Below are 15,376 nucleotides of genomic sequence, written 5' to 3'. Positions count from 1 at the left end.
TTATTATTTTTATCCTTCAGGAAAAACCTTCTGTGAAAATCCTGATTGCATTTCCTTTTATAAGATTCTGTCTCATATTTATTAACTGAAAGGTTTGGGTCAAATCAGCCACATGTACTCTCTGTAGTTTATCAGCAGAAGGATTCTTTGGAAGATTAAATTGCACAGGGCTGACTTCTAAAGTACAGTGAAAAAAATAAAAAAGCCACCTAGTAAAAATGCTAAAACTGTTATTTTCTTGGGAAAATGTAGAATTTTGGCAAATTAACATGTTACATTTAAACCCATTTGTACTTGAGACTGGATTGTTTATAGATGCTTGAAAGAACCATTATTTGTGTGTACAGATAAGCAAATTGAAAAACATAATTACTCATAACCGTGTTTTATGTTTTCCAGAATCTTAAAGAAGTCAAAAATATCAGTGAAATCAAGCATGGAGAAATATTGCATTATTAATAGTACACTGAAAAGTAAATCAGATTTTGAATTTCTTTATAAATCATTTTTAGTTATCATAATCCTTCAAGCATCAATTCACTATGTTTTAAAATGCACATTTATTATCTCTGTATGTGATTTTTCATTTTTTTCTCTATATTTATGTTTGGGGAAAAACATGGAATATAGAATACAGACATGATGTCTCTGAAATACATGTCTCTTCTCCCAGAGACATAGTCACATTTTATAGTTAAATTTTGATTTGAAAGTTCTAATTTCTCTTCCATTAACCTTTCTGATTCCAAATGCTACCAGTCTCTGTGGCCAAGAGAATGATACACCATCTTTCTCCATCCCCAACAACAGAAAGCTGAGTTTCATCTTCCATTTTCCCCTCCTTTTCCACCTCATACCACTCAGAAAGTCCTGGATTTTATTTTCTTTTGAGTTTCTTGAATAGGTTTACTCTTTCTCCATTTCTGATTCCTGAGTCCTTTCATTAGTCTCTTATTATTATTATTATTATTATTATACTTTAAGTTCTAGGGTACATGTGCACAACGTGCAGGTTTGTTACATATGTATAAATGTACCATGTTGCTGTGCTGCACCCATTAACTCGTCATTTACATTAGATATTTCTCCTAATGCTCTCCCTCCCCGCTCCTCTGACCCCACTACAGACCCCAGTGTGCGATGTTCCCCTTCCTGTGTCCAAGTGTTCTCATTGTTCAATTCCCACCTATGAGTGAGAACATGCAGTGTTTGGTTTTTTGTCCTTGCGATAGTTTGCTGAGAATGATGGTTTCCAGCTTCATCCATGTCTCTACAAAGGACATGAACTAATCCTTTTTTATGGCTGCATAGTATTCCATGGTGTATATGTGCCACATTTTCTTAATCCAGTCTATCGTTGATGGACATTTGGGTTGGTTCCAAGGCTTTGCTATTGTGAATAAACATACATGTGCATGTGCCTTTATAGCAGTATGATTTATAATCCTTTGGGTATATACCCAGTAATGGGGTGGCTGGGTCAAATGGTATTTCTAGTTCTAGATCCTTGAGGAATCGCCACTCTGTCTTCCACAATGGTTGAACTAGTTTACAGTCCCACCAACAGTGTAAAAGTGTTCCTACTTCTCCACATCCTCTTCAGCACCTCTTGTTTCCTGACTTTTTAATGATCGCCATTCTAACTGGTGTGAGATGGTATCTTATTGTGGTTTTGATTCGTATTTCTCTGATGGCCAGGGATGATGAGCATTTTTTCATATGTCTGTTGGCTGCATAAATGTCTTCTTTTGAGAAGTGTCTGTTTATATCCTTAACACACTTTTTGATGTGGTTGTTTGTTTTTTTCTTGTAAATTTGTTTGAGTTCTTTGTAGATTCTGGATATTAGCCCTTTGTCAGATGAGTAGATTGCAAAAATTTTCTCCCATTCTGTAGGTTGCCTGTTCACTCTGATGGTAGTTTCTTTTGCTGTGCAGAAGCTCTTTAGTTTAATTAGATCCCATTTGTCAATTTTGGCTTTTGTTGCCATTGCTTTTGGTGTTTTAGACATGAAGTCCTTGCCCATGCCTATGTCCTGAATGGTATTGCCTAGGTTTTCTTCTAGGGTTTTTATGGTTTTAGGTCTAACATTTAAGTCTTTAATCCATCTTGAATTAATTTTTGTATGAGGTGTAAGGAAGGGATCCAGTTTCAGCTTTCTATATATGGCTAGCCAGTTTTCCCAGCACCATTTATTAAATAGGGAATCCTTTCCCCATTTCTTGTTTTTGTCAGGTTTGTCAAAGATCAGATGGTTGTAGATGTGTGGTATTATTTCTGAGGGATCTGTTCTGTTACATTGGTCTATATCTCTGTTTTGGTACCAGTACCATGCTGTTTTGGTTACTATAGCCTTGTAGTATAGTTTGAAGTCAGGTAGCGTGATGCCTCCAGCTTTGTTCTTTTGGCTTAGGATTGTCTTGGCAATGTGGGCTCTTTTTTGGTTCCATATGAACTTTAAAGTAGTTTTTTCCAATTCTGTGAAGAAAGTCATTGGTAGCTTGAAGGGGATGGCATTGAACCTACAAATTACCTTGGGCAGTATGGCCATTTTCATGATATTGATTCTTCCTATCCATGAGCATGGAATGTTCTTCCATTTGTTTGTGGCTTCTTTTATTTCCTTGAGCAGTGGTTTGTAGTTCTCCTTGAAGAAGTCCTTCACATCCCTTGTAAGTTGGATTCCTAGGTATTTTATTCTCTTTGAAGCAATTGTGAATGGGAGTTCACTCATGCTTTGTCTCTCAGTTTGTCTGTTATTGGTGTATAAAAATACTTGTGATTTTTGCACATTGATTTTGTATCCTGAGACTTTGCTGAAGTTGCTTATCAGCTTAAGGAGATTTTGGGCTGAGACGATGTGGTTTTCTAAATATACAATCATGTCATCTGCAAACAGAGACAATTTGACTTCCTCTTTTCCTAATTGAATGCCCTTTATTTCTTTCTCCTGCCTGATTGCCCTGGCCAGAACTTCCAACACTATGTAGAATAGGAGTGGTGAGAGAGGGCATCCCTGTCTTGTGCCAGTTTTCATCGGGATTGCTTCCAGTTTTTGCCCATTCAGTATGATATTGGCTGTGAGTTTGTCATAAATAGCTCTTACTATTTTGAGTTACGTCCCATCAATACTCAATTTATTGAGAGTTTTTAGCATGAAGGTTGTTGAATTTTGTCAAAGGCCTTTTCTACATCGATTGAGATAATCATGTGGTTTTTGTCTTTGGTTCTGTTTATATGCTGGATTACGTTTATTGATTTGCATATGTTGAACCAGCCTTGCATCCCAGGGATGAAGCCCACTTGATCATGGTGGATAAGCTTTTTGATATGCTGCTGGATTCGGTTTGCCAGTATTTTACTGAGGATTTTTGCATCGATGTTCATCAGGGATATTGGTCTAAAATTCCTTTTTTTGTTGTGTCTCTGCCAGGCTTTGGTATCAGGATGATGCTGGCCTCATAAAATGAGTCAGGGAGGATTCCCTCTCTTTCTATTGATTGGAACAGTTTCAGAAGGAATGGTAACAGCTCCTCCTTGTACCTCTGGTAGAATTCAGCTGTGAATCCTTCTGGTCCTGGACTTTTTTTGGTTGGTAGGCTATTAATTATTGCCTCAATTTCAGAGCCTGTTATAGGTCTATTCAGGGATTCAACTTCTTCCTGGTTTAGTCTTGGGAGGATGTATGTTTCCAGGAATGTATCCGTTTCTTCTAGATTTTCTAGTTTATTTGCATAGAGGTGTTTATGGTATTCTCTGATGGTAGTTTGTATTTCTGCAGGATCGGTGGTGATATCCCCTTTATCATCTTTTATTGCGTCTATTTGATTCTTCTCTCTTTTCTTCTTTATTAGTCTTGCTAGTGGTCTATCAATTTTGTTGATCTTTTCAAAAAACCAGCTCCTGGATTCATTGATTTTTTGAAGGGTTTTTTGTGTCCTATCTCCTTCCATTCTGCTCTTAGTTATTTCTTGCCTTCTGCTAGCTTTTGAATGTGTTTGCTCTTGCTTCTCTAGTTCTTTTAACTCTGATGTTAGGGTGTCAATTTTAGATCTTTCCTGCTTTCTCTTGTGGGCATTTAGTGCTATACATTTCCCTCTACACACTGCTTTAAATGTGTCCCAGAGATTCTAGTATGTTGTGTCTTTGTTCTCATCGGTTTCAAAGAACATCTTTATTTCTGCCTTCATTTCGTTATGTACCCAGTAGTCATTCAGGAGCAGGTTGTTCAGTTTCCATGTAGTTGAGTGGTTTTGAGTGAGTTTCTTAATCCTGAGTTCTAGTTTGATTGCACTGTGGTCTGAGAGACAAGTTTGTTATAATTTCTGTTCTTTTACATTTGCTGAGGAATGTTTTACTTCCAACTATGTGGTCAATTTTGGAATAAGTGTGATGTGGTGCTAAGAAGAATGTATATTCTGTTGATTTGGGGTGGAGAGTTCTGTAGATGTATATTAGGCCTGCTTGGTTCAGAGCTGAGTTCAATTCCTGGATATCCTTGTTAACTTTCTGTCTCATTAGTCTCTTAACACTCATACCCTCTCCCTTACCCCCACTACTCCAAGCATAGATACTATTATCCAATTTTTAAGTATGAAAATACTGAAGGCTGCTTAGGGCTTAAAGGTTTAAATTAAGGCTATGATTTGGATCCAGACCTGCCTCTCTCTAAAGCATGAGCTTTTCAACATTACAATAGGCTGTCTCACTTTTCACTGGTATCAGAGTAACCTTTTTTAAACCATGATGCTGAACATATTCCATTTCCCTGCATAAGTGGATTGCAACTAGTGTAGGTTTAAGTAGAAATTTCTTAGCATGACATCAAAGTTTTTAATTACCTAACCCTCACCTGCATTTCTGGCCTGTTATATTTTCAATCACTTTCTCAATGACTTCTTATATTCCAGGTTAATCAGGAATATATAATCCGCCTGCCTAGAACATGACTCCATGTCTTGCCTATGTTAGACTCTCAGCCTGGAAACCCTTCTACCTAAAACTTGTCTTCTTATCCCACACGCTTAGCTAGGAAAAGTTTTGTAACTTCTAGGTAGAGCTGATTCCTCCCTCTTCCAGGCATCTTCACACCTTGTACTAGGCAATGGACTCTTCAACAAGAGGCACCAGTTGTTTTCTACTTTTATATTCTGCAGAATCTGTTGTAGAGCCTTGCTCATACTGGGACTAAAAATACATTTAAAAAATAAAATTAAGCACACTTATTTTCCATAGGAATTTTTGAGTCATTGGTTCCCTGAATAGCCCTACTCCCCTTTTCCATTTTGAAGAAGTACGTATAGTTTTCCAAAACGTTCTTGTTTGACCAATGTGATCAGTTCATTTAGTGAAATCATTTGCACTGTTTCTAACTTTTCTACCTTAAGAAATATAACTTTTGCTCAAGCAGAGAGTTTAGTGCATGTCTCCTTTAATGGATTCCTGCTAAGAGCTAACAACTGGATTATTGAATCTTCTCCTTCAAAACCGCTCTTTGACTTATTACAAGATTATTTTTCTCAGTTACATTTGATTCTTTATAGGTACCATTTTCTGCCCCTGGCCTTGTTTAAAATTGAATTGTGATGGCTCTTCCCCTGACTTATCTTTTAAAGCTATTATCATTTACTTCATTTTTTTTCTTAGGCCTTTACTGGAAAATTTCTGGCTGTAACACTTTCTTATAATTTCTATTTCTATTCCAGGTTTCTGCTTAAGCACAGTGTTGCATTAATAAGGGCCAGGCAAAGTTTCAACAGCATTTAATCTTACACTTTAAATTTTTGTTCACATTTTATGGTCTTGACACATTTACTGTAATAAAGGGAAATCATTAATTCACTAAGAAACGTGTAAAAACTATAGTTTTGCTTTTGATTAATTTACACATTCATCATTACTTTGCTACTAATTTACCATGCATTGAAGAGACTGAGGGTGCAAAACATGATTTTTTTTTCTTTGTTTAAAAAGAACTGTCTTAGAAACCAAATGGGGCTAAAAATGTACCTGTGTTTTGGCTGTCAAAGGGGAGAAGATTACTTCTTCTTGAACATGTTTTCTGTCTCATCCTCATGTTTCCTTTATTTATACCAAATACACCATACCATTCTCTACTTTTTTTTTGAAGTAAAAGAAAGCTATAGCCATAGCCACTGTCATATTAACTCTGAAAATAGGTTTTTTCCTTTATGAAGAGGAAAGAAATCTTAATTTACCTTTGGCTTATGGAAGAAAATCATCTAAAATTTTATAATGCCAGCTACATCTTGAACATTTTTGAATACTGTTGTTATGAAACAAAATCATACTTGAGCCTAGAGGTCAAATATCTCACCAATATTGGCAGCAGGCAATTGAATAAAGATTTTTTGTTTTTGTTTTGCACTTGGATAATTGATACTAAAGTGGTAGTGACTACTAAAATTAATGAAAAGGAATATATAGTTTTTACACTATAACTAGGCCAAATTGGGAAAGTATCAAAATTACAGTTATAAAATGAGACTAGAAGTTTAAAACAGATCACTACCTATGACGCACACAATTGCAAGCCCTTTTTCATAGATCAGTCAATGAAGTCTTTGCAAAAGCCCAAAGAGGGTTATTTTGGATTTTAGGGGAGGAGAAAACTGAGACTCATAAAGTTAAATAAACTCTCCTCCTTTATTGTATTGTTTTGTTAAATACAGATTTTTATTCTTATTTTTAACAACACAAATATTTGTAGAAAAATTGAGAATGCAGAATAAGCAAGAGAAAAATAAACACAATGTATTGCTATCCCCCCAGTTTTCTTAACTGTGTATTACACATTTTTGTGTAACCTGCTTTTTTGCTTTAAAATGTCATGACCTTTTCCAGCCATAAGTATGTTATTTTTCATATGTCAGTTTTAATGGCTATAATATTCTCCTCAGTGTTTTTGAGGGTCTTTGAGAGCACTCAGTAAGTAGCACCTGTCTTTTCTACCTAATTCAATTGAAAAATAGACAGCAAATGGAGAACCAGAATATCACCCTATTCCTAATTAAGGCACAATTGGCAGGCACAGCTTACAATGAGATAAAAAATTGGCTTGCTCACTGCATCCCTTGGAAGTTTGTTGAGCTGTGAGAAGAGCCCACTTCAGGGAAAGCTTAAAGCCAGGGAGCAGGAAATCCCTGCCCTGCAATGGCCCTGGCTAGAGGAAGGAAGAAAAGAAGCAACTTCTCCAAGCAGAGAAACTTTGATCATGTCTACCCAATACCTGTAACCCACCAACCACTGTAAAGCTGGTGGTCCTCTGCTCTGGGAATGAGGAAGTGGTGGAAAAGGAAGCCAGGCAGACTGCGGAGGATGCCGCAAAACAAAGGTGAGGAAGGAGGCATTCCCCTGTGATATATGAAGTTCCTATTACTCATTTAATTAATCCCCTATTGTTGTACACTTAGGCTGTTTCAAAACAATGAAATTAAATGCATTTGTAATTAATTATTGTGTACATTATAGAAATTTTATTTAAATGAAACTGTATAAGTAAAATTCCTGGGACAATGTTTTTAACATGTTTAAAGCTTTTGATGCATTTTATCACATTTTACTCAGGAAAGTTTTGTCAATTTACATTACCACTAGCTGTACAGTATAACCTTTTATTTTTAATAAGTGTATTTGAACCCAGGAAAGTTGGCTCTGGAGCCCAAATTATTAATCTTAACAAAATCCTGCTAGTTACTAAATAAAATAAAAACTGTAAAATTCATGAAATTTCTCTGTCTCCATAAACTTTCAATGGATAATTTCTATATCTGTCCATACTGCCTGGGAGTGGAGAATTATAATGGTCATAAATGTGGCCTTTGGCCTTGGACTCCTCCTGGCTTTGAATTCTGAATTTGCCCTTAACTAGAGCTGTGGCAAGTTATCATAGATGTTCAAGCAACTCTGCTCCTCCCAGTGCTAATAAAGACATGCGCAAGACTGGGTAATTCATAAAGAAAGAGGTTTAAGTAACTGTTTGGCATGACTGGGGAGGCCTCAGGAAACTTACAATCATGGCAGAAGGGGAAGGAAGCACATCCTTATTCACATGGCAGCAGCAAGGAGAAGTGTCGAGCAAAAGGGGAAAAAGCACCACTCACTATCAGGAGAACAGGACGTGGGAAACCTCCCCCCGATTCAATTATCTCCCACTGGGTTCCTCCCATGACATGTGGGGATTATGGGAACTACAATTCAACATGAAATTTGGGTGGGGACACTGCCAACTCATATCAGCATCCACCACATCAAAACCACTAAGTGAGCTACATTTTTGCTGCGTGGGATGAAAATGTCCACACAGCACAGAGAAGAATATGTGCTTCATAGAGTAATGATAGTCAGGTTAACACAAGATGCTTCTGTGAGAGGCTGGTGGTCAGCCCTGAGATCAGTAACCAGAAGACGTGGCTTCCAGAAGGCTGCCTGGATCTGGTTAGTGAGGATTTCAGTAGTGAAGTGACCAGCAATAGGAGTAGCTCCAGTGGCAGCAGCGAACTTCAGCACAGCCCACTGGCCAGGATTCCTGGACGACCTGACATTGACATCAGCAGGGTTTTCAAGGGCAACAATGGCATAAGCTGTCAGCAGAAGCTTCTCCCAGGTCCTCTTCAGATTTAGGATGTAGATGCCATCAGTTTTCCTTTTATAGATGTACTGTTCCATTTGGAAGGGTTGGTGCCACCTAGCAGGTTCCAGCTACAAGGAACTAGAGGGCATCCTCCTCCTTCATTTGCAGGACATCAAGGACTCCCGACATTGTGAAAGTTTCCATTTAAGTTACCATGGGAACCCAGAGCAACACGTGGACTCCTGGCTGGATAGTGCAGAAAGCTAAACGTGCTTTATTATATCCACCCACATTTTCAAATTTCCAGCATTTTTATCCGACCTTTAAAGATAGTAAAGAAGTCAGAATATTTTTAAGTATATAAAAGTAAATAATTACCTTATTAATCAGACAAGACTTTACTATAAAACCAAATACTTCTGAGTTAACAATATTGAATATTAACATGGTAAAAAGGCATCAGGATGAGTTCTTTTATGGAGAGGTCCTAAAAATATATAATATTGAAGTGTGTGTGTGACACAGGTAAGTTATATTGCACTCAGAAGTGTTGGAAATTCTTTGAGAGATTGGTTTATATTTGAGAACCTGAATGAGTCTGAGATGGCCCTCATCTTCTTCTAGAAAAGAACAAATGTGAAATAAGACCTCTATTATTTCTTTAGGTCTTACTGAGATTTCTTCTTTTGCAAGAGGATGTGAGTTTTCTGTAATAACATCATACTTCGTGTTGGATCACTAGGTAGTTATGGACTAATCTAGGGCTGAGGGAGAGATTTTTATGACACACTTTATAATAGACTTTCAGTGTTTTTCAGAAAGAAAATCCCACTGAGGATACAAAGTTTATATTTTTCTTTGACTGTAACACATCACAATAAAGATGATACTCTGCTGATATTTGAGATTCATGTTATCTGCAGGAAAACTTAAAGTGTTTTGTTCTATGTGACAGTGGCACTATGTCTAAGAATGCTAAGGCAGAGAAAAATGGAGATTTAGGTAATATTTATATAGATAAGAAAGAAACTTTAGGCTCATAGTCCAGAAAGTAAACTGGTAATTCTTGCCTAGTATGTTTTTTTTTTAATTTTTTTAATTCCTTGAGTCTCCTCAGTTTTGCATGATTTTGACACTGTTTGCAAGACAATTCTACATTATCTCTCCTTGCCTTTTGATTTGAATTAAAAGTAATTTAGGATAATTTCAGTTTACCTAAACTTAATAAATCTAATTCTTTACCTGGTAAAAAAAAAATTTGTTCTTTGTCTTCCATAATCTGTCCCTCTGTAATAATTAATTTTACATGTTAAGGTCCAGATATTTGGTCAAACACTATTTTGAATTCTGCTGTGAAGGAATTGTTAAGATGATATTAACATGTAAATTAGTAGACTTTGAGTGAAGCCGATTAACCTCCATAATCTAGGTGGGCCTCGTTTCATCAGGTGAAGCTCTTAATGGGGGTAGGGGGGTGTGGAAAGACTGACCTCTCCTAACATCTTTCTCTCCTGAGGAAGAGGGAATCTGGCAGCAGACTGCCTTAGACTTGAGCTGCAACATTCATTCTTTCCTGGGTCTTCAGCTTGCTGGTCTATCCTGCAGATTTTGGACTTACTAGCCTCCACAATCACATAAGCCAATTTCTTAAAATAAATCTATTTCTCTCTCTCTCTCTGTCTCTTTCTCCATCCGTTCATCCATTCATCCGTCTGTCTACACATTTTTTATTGTTTCTTTTTCTCTGGAGAATCTTGACGGATACACCACCTGTTTATCAATCATTCTTGAAACAGAAAATTCTACGTATGTATGCACCTTGACTGGAAAGAGTTTTTGCCAAGTCTGTACTGTACCTAGTTAAGGCATATTTAGAAACATGGCCGTGGGGAAAAAAAAAAAAAAAACAATAGCAAGATTAAAACATAGAGATGTATTATATATCCTAATTCTACAAGGATGTTTCTGGCTTTACTTATGTGTGTATTAAGGTTTTTCTTCTCTTCTTCCACACTATTTTCTTATAGTTGACATATGGTAATATAGTAAGAAAAAATACACATGTATTTCTTCTTATATATATTCATTGGGATGTTTAACACTGAGTGTCAACCTGATTGGATTGAAGGATGCAAAGTATTGATCCTGGGTGTGTCTGTGAGGGTGTTGCCAAAGAGATTAACATTTGAGTCAGTGGGCTGGGAAAGGCAGACCCACCCTCAATGTGGGTGGGCACAATCTAATCAGCTGCCAGTGTGGCCAGAATATAAAGCAGGCAGAAATACGTGAAAAGGCTAGACTGGCTTAGCCTCCCATTCTACATCTGTCTCCCATGCTGAAAATCGGACTCCAAGTTCTTCAGCTTTGGGACTCGGACTGGTTTCCTTGCTCCTCAGCTTGTAGACAGCCTACTGTGGGACCCTGTGATCGTCTGAGTTAATACCACTTAATAAACTCCCTGAGAATATATATCCTATTCTTTCCCTCTGGAGAACCCTGATTAATACATTCATATACACATAGTTTTATATATATGTGTATAGGAATATATATGTATACTGCAATACATACATATATACATATGTGAATACGTTGCAATTTTTATATACATATGTATTTATAATGCAATTTATATATTGTATATACACATATATGTACATATTATGCATGTATACATACATATATGTTATATGTGTATGTATTGCATACATACACATACGTGCATGTATTGCAATCAGATGAAAGCACACACTATTTCAGTCTAATAAAGGCAAATGCTAGCAAGAAATTAATCTCACTGTTAAATTTCCAATTATTTTCTAGATCGTGTAGCTCAGGAGCAGCAAAGGATTACAAAGAAACAAAAATGCTATGTGGGAGAGAGAGTATGAGGATATAAGAGAGCTAGATTCACAAAAGATGTTTTCTCCTGGCTCATGAGAATAGCAACTTGAAAGGAGAATAGGAATAAACAGAATAAGCTAAATAAACCATACTGGATTTCTTTCATTCTGGAGATGAAGTTTTATTTGGAGTATTAGGATTGAACCAGAAATTAAAAAGTAAAATAAAGGTTATTTCCCTGGATTCCAGTTGGTTGTGATTAACTAATAACAAAGCCCTTTGGTTGTAGACAGTGTCACTTATCACTTTCATGACAAGTGATGACAATTTGGAATCATGCAACTGTAAATGAATGCTTGATATACAGGATGCAGTGGTGAAGAAATCAGTCCTGGCTTTCAAGGTCCTTATGAAACTTGTGGCATCCTGCTATTTATTGCAATCATTTGCATCCCTCTTATCCCCTATTTTTGGAGTTCTAGCTCATTGCAGTCTAAGGACAGTAAATTATATATATTCATACACCACACAATGTTAAGCAGATACCAAACACACACACACACACACACACACAGCTGTATAATTTTGCTATTGGCACAAAAATGCTGCAAAACCAATCCTCTCAAACCTAGTAGCTTAAAGCATGATCAAGTGCCATTTTTCATACATCTCTGGATCAGCTGTGGGTGGACTGGTCTGTGGCTGGCTGGATAGCTTTGCTGATCTATGCTGAGCTTGGCTGGGCAGTTTGATTGTGTCTCTTTTACTCCAAGCAGGATAACTTGACATTTTCTCATCACAGAGACAGAGGTGCTAGGAAAACGAGCTCCATCAATCAGACATTTCAAGCTTCTGCTGTGCCATATCTAACAACTTCACATTGGCCAAGGCAGATCACATGACTGTGTCCAAGGTCAAGGAGGAAGAAGGTGTTGCAAAGTCACAGGACAAGGTTTCGATGTCTAATTTCACTACTTGGGGAGGAGAAGTAAGGGGTTGAAAGAAAATACCACAAACCCACTTCAAGAATTTAAAGTGCACGCATGTTTCTTCAAACTCCATATATGTTTATAGATTCTTTAGAATAACTTATAAAAGCAAGAGTTTTCGCCTTTATTATTACACTGATTAGCTGATATGCAGAGATTCAAAGATATCTTCAATATAAAAACCACCAAGCATCATTTAATGAAAATTAAAAGCAGTATACTCCATGAAAAAATGAAGCAACTTTTATAGGAGTGCTACAATTCACAGCTGTGTAGAGTGACAAAATTGTTCTCATGCCCCTCCTAGCATGCATTAGGATTTTCTTTATGTGAAAGTTTTCTTCAGAGTGATTGCAAATCAAAAAAGACTATATTCACAGCCTTTAGTGGGATGTACTAGAGAAAGTTCCCTTTTTATACCTAGTAACTCAATTTTCCACCTTACTTTGTATACTACACATCTGGCAAGAGGAGACAGTATGACTTAGTAAAGTCAAAGGACCTAAAAAAAACCCCTGCTGTAACAAAATGCCATCTTTGAGTTGTAACTTTCGATTCTTAAGGAAAAATAAAATTGTTTTTATTTGTAAAATAGATAGCACCTTACATGCATTAAAATCTTTACTAAGATTTTACACACATATCTGGCCAGATATTCCTACAATATCATTAATATAACCAGAGATTTGTTCAATTCACAAGTGAGGAAATAAAAGCTCAAGTCAATGAAACAAAGGCTTGATCTTAATATATGTAAAGTAAGGATGCATTTGACAGCAAATAACAAAAAATCTGATTGACATGGTTTTAAACAATAAAAATAATTTATTGTTGCATGTGAACTGAAGCCCACAGTTAGGTTGGGATAACCCTTGGTTTAATAAGAGTTTGACTTTTCAGTGATTGTCATAGGTCTTTCTTTTTCCATACTTTGACCACATTCACAAAATATTGTGCAGAACTGAGACTGTGTGCATGCATCTCTGAATCGGAACACTGAGCTTCCTGCTCTTGGAACCATTCCTGACCCAATCTCAAGGGCCATGGAATTCTAGGTGGTGATTGATTGGTGCCTGGATTACACAAACCAATCCCTGTGTCTGTGAACTCATGGAGCACATTTTACCCAAGGTCTAACCCTTTGCGCTAGAGAAGAGGACCCTCGCCCACCATAGAATGAGCAGTACATACAAAATAAAATATGAGGATTCAACCAAAGGAGACGGTGAAGGGAGAGTTTTAACCCTCATAAATAACAGGTATAAGACTAAAATCTGTCATTTGTACCCCTTCCTCAGTGATCTTTCCTATGTAAGATAATGTATCCTGTGTTAATTAATACACATTTTTATAAGGGGTTGTTTTATAAATCTTACCTCTTTTCTGCATTATGTGAATAGTAAGATGGAGAATGTTGCTTATTATAATAAAGTGATAACTCAGCTAATATTCTTATTTCTTCACCCTCATTGAGATTTTCTATGAAATATCATTTGGAGAACATTTCTTATTATAATGAAAAGTGGTAACTCAGCTAATATTCTTATTTCTTTACCTCTCACTGAGATTTTCTGTGAAACACCAGTTAAAGCAAAAGCCTAGCCACTTCTAAGGTACTGTATTACAGTATTATTATATATTCTGACACATTCAGATATAATTGTTTACTTGTCTTTTTTTGCTGACAAAATTCCTGCATCAGTGTAAGTGGCCATTTATTTTTGATTCATGTAGACAAATGCTTAGCTCTTTAATGGGAGCTTGATTTGAAAGACATATCAAATCATACATTACGGAGCCATTTCCTCTGAAGATTGCTCCTCCATGTCAGCAAATGCACATTTGGTTAGGAATAAATCACGAAAATGTTTATGGCTACATATATGTTATATATGAAACATTGTTAATGGCTACCATCTTTGCGCCAACATGGTTTTATGCTGGACAATTTAAGGACAATTTTCAGTCCAAAGATTTTGGTCATTTTTCAGAGGCTCCATTATATTTTCCAGGCTACTTAGAATACCATTTAGTAAATTGCTGCCTCAGGGCACTAGATGATGATTTTATCATTTAAATAGTTAATGTACTTAAATTGCCTGACAACTAAAATGCCTAATTACACACACACACACACACACACACACACACACACACACACACACACACAGAGAGAGAGCGAGCCTACCATAACCTCAGACACTACATTTCACTGTAGGTCAGACCTAGGGTCCCTAAGCCACAATAGAATGATAAGAGTTCAGTCTTCAACACTAAAAGGCCTCCAGATACCATGTTATCAAACTCTTCATTATAAGGAAAAGAAAAGCAAGTCAAAGGACTATGTGATTACCAGCTTTTTAAATATTTTGGAGGGATATAGCTATCAAAACTATAAAAATTTAAGCATACTTTGAGGAGCAATTGTTGTTCCTTCTTTTCATAAAATAACATGCTTCCAAATTATGTTGGAAGATGGAAGACTGATATAATTCAAGGGCTAGGGGAAGCTGTCTAAAATTGATCATGGTTGTAGAAGATAGCAGCATTTCATACCTTTCTCTGTGTTTTTTTAATCTCATTTAGCTTCCCAAAAGAAGGTGTAGTTATTACACAGGTTATGTAGCTCTCAAGTCAGAAAAGATCCAAATGTCTTTTAAAACAATCTGTTAAGGGGTGACTACGTCAGGCTGTAAATTGGCTGATTGAGTTTTGGTTTAATATTACACCTTGCCCCTAGCATCCACTCCTGCTGTCTCTAGGCACTGTCCTTTTCTTTCACAGATTTGACATTTTCTTTTGACCTTAACTTCTTAATGTTCCTTCATTTTCTAAATGCTTCATTTTTCATGCTTGCAAAAATGGAGTCTCTTATATAAGGACACCTGTCATGCTGTCAGTTCATAGTAAAACCAGCACCATAACCTAGATATCATGCTTCTCCTTTGGTT

The 15,376-nt window shown here is 36.6% G+C and overlaps 1 pseudogene; it reads right to left on the bottom strand.

Annotated features, from left to right (window-relative positions):
• Window positions 1-8,249: 8,249 nt before the first annotated feature.
• Window positions 8,250-8,781, bottom strand: LOC134761086 (small ribosomal subunit protein uS2B-like; annotated as a pseudogene).
• Window positions 8,782-15,376: the final 6,595 nt, after the last annotated feature.

The sequence above is a fragment of the Pongo abelii genome, chromosome 2 (assembly GCF_028885655.2).
Source record: "Pongo abelii isolate AG06213 chromosome 2, NHGRI_mPonAbe1-v2.0_pri, whole genome shotgun sequence".
Lineage (NCBI taxonomy): Eukaryota > Metazoa > Chordata > Mammalia > Primates > Hominidae > Pongo > Pongo abelii.
This window is presented reverse-complemented; position numbering and strand designations above follow the sequence as displayed.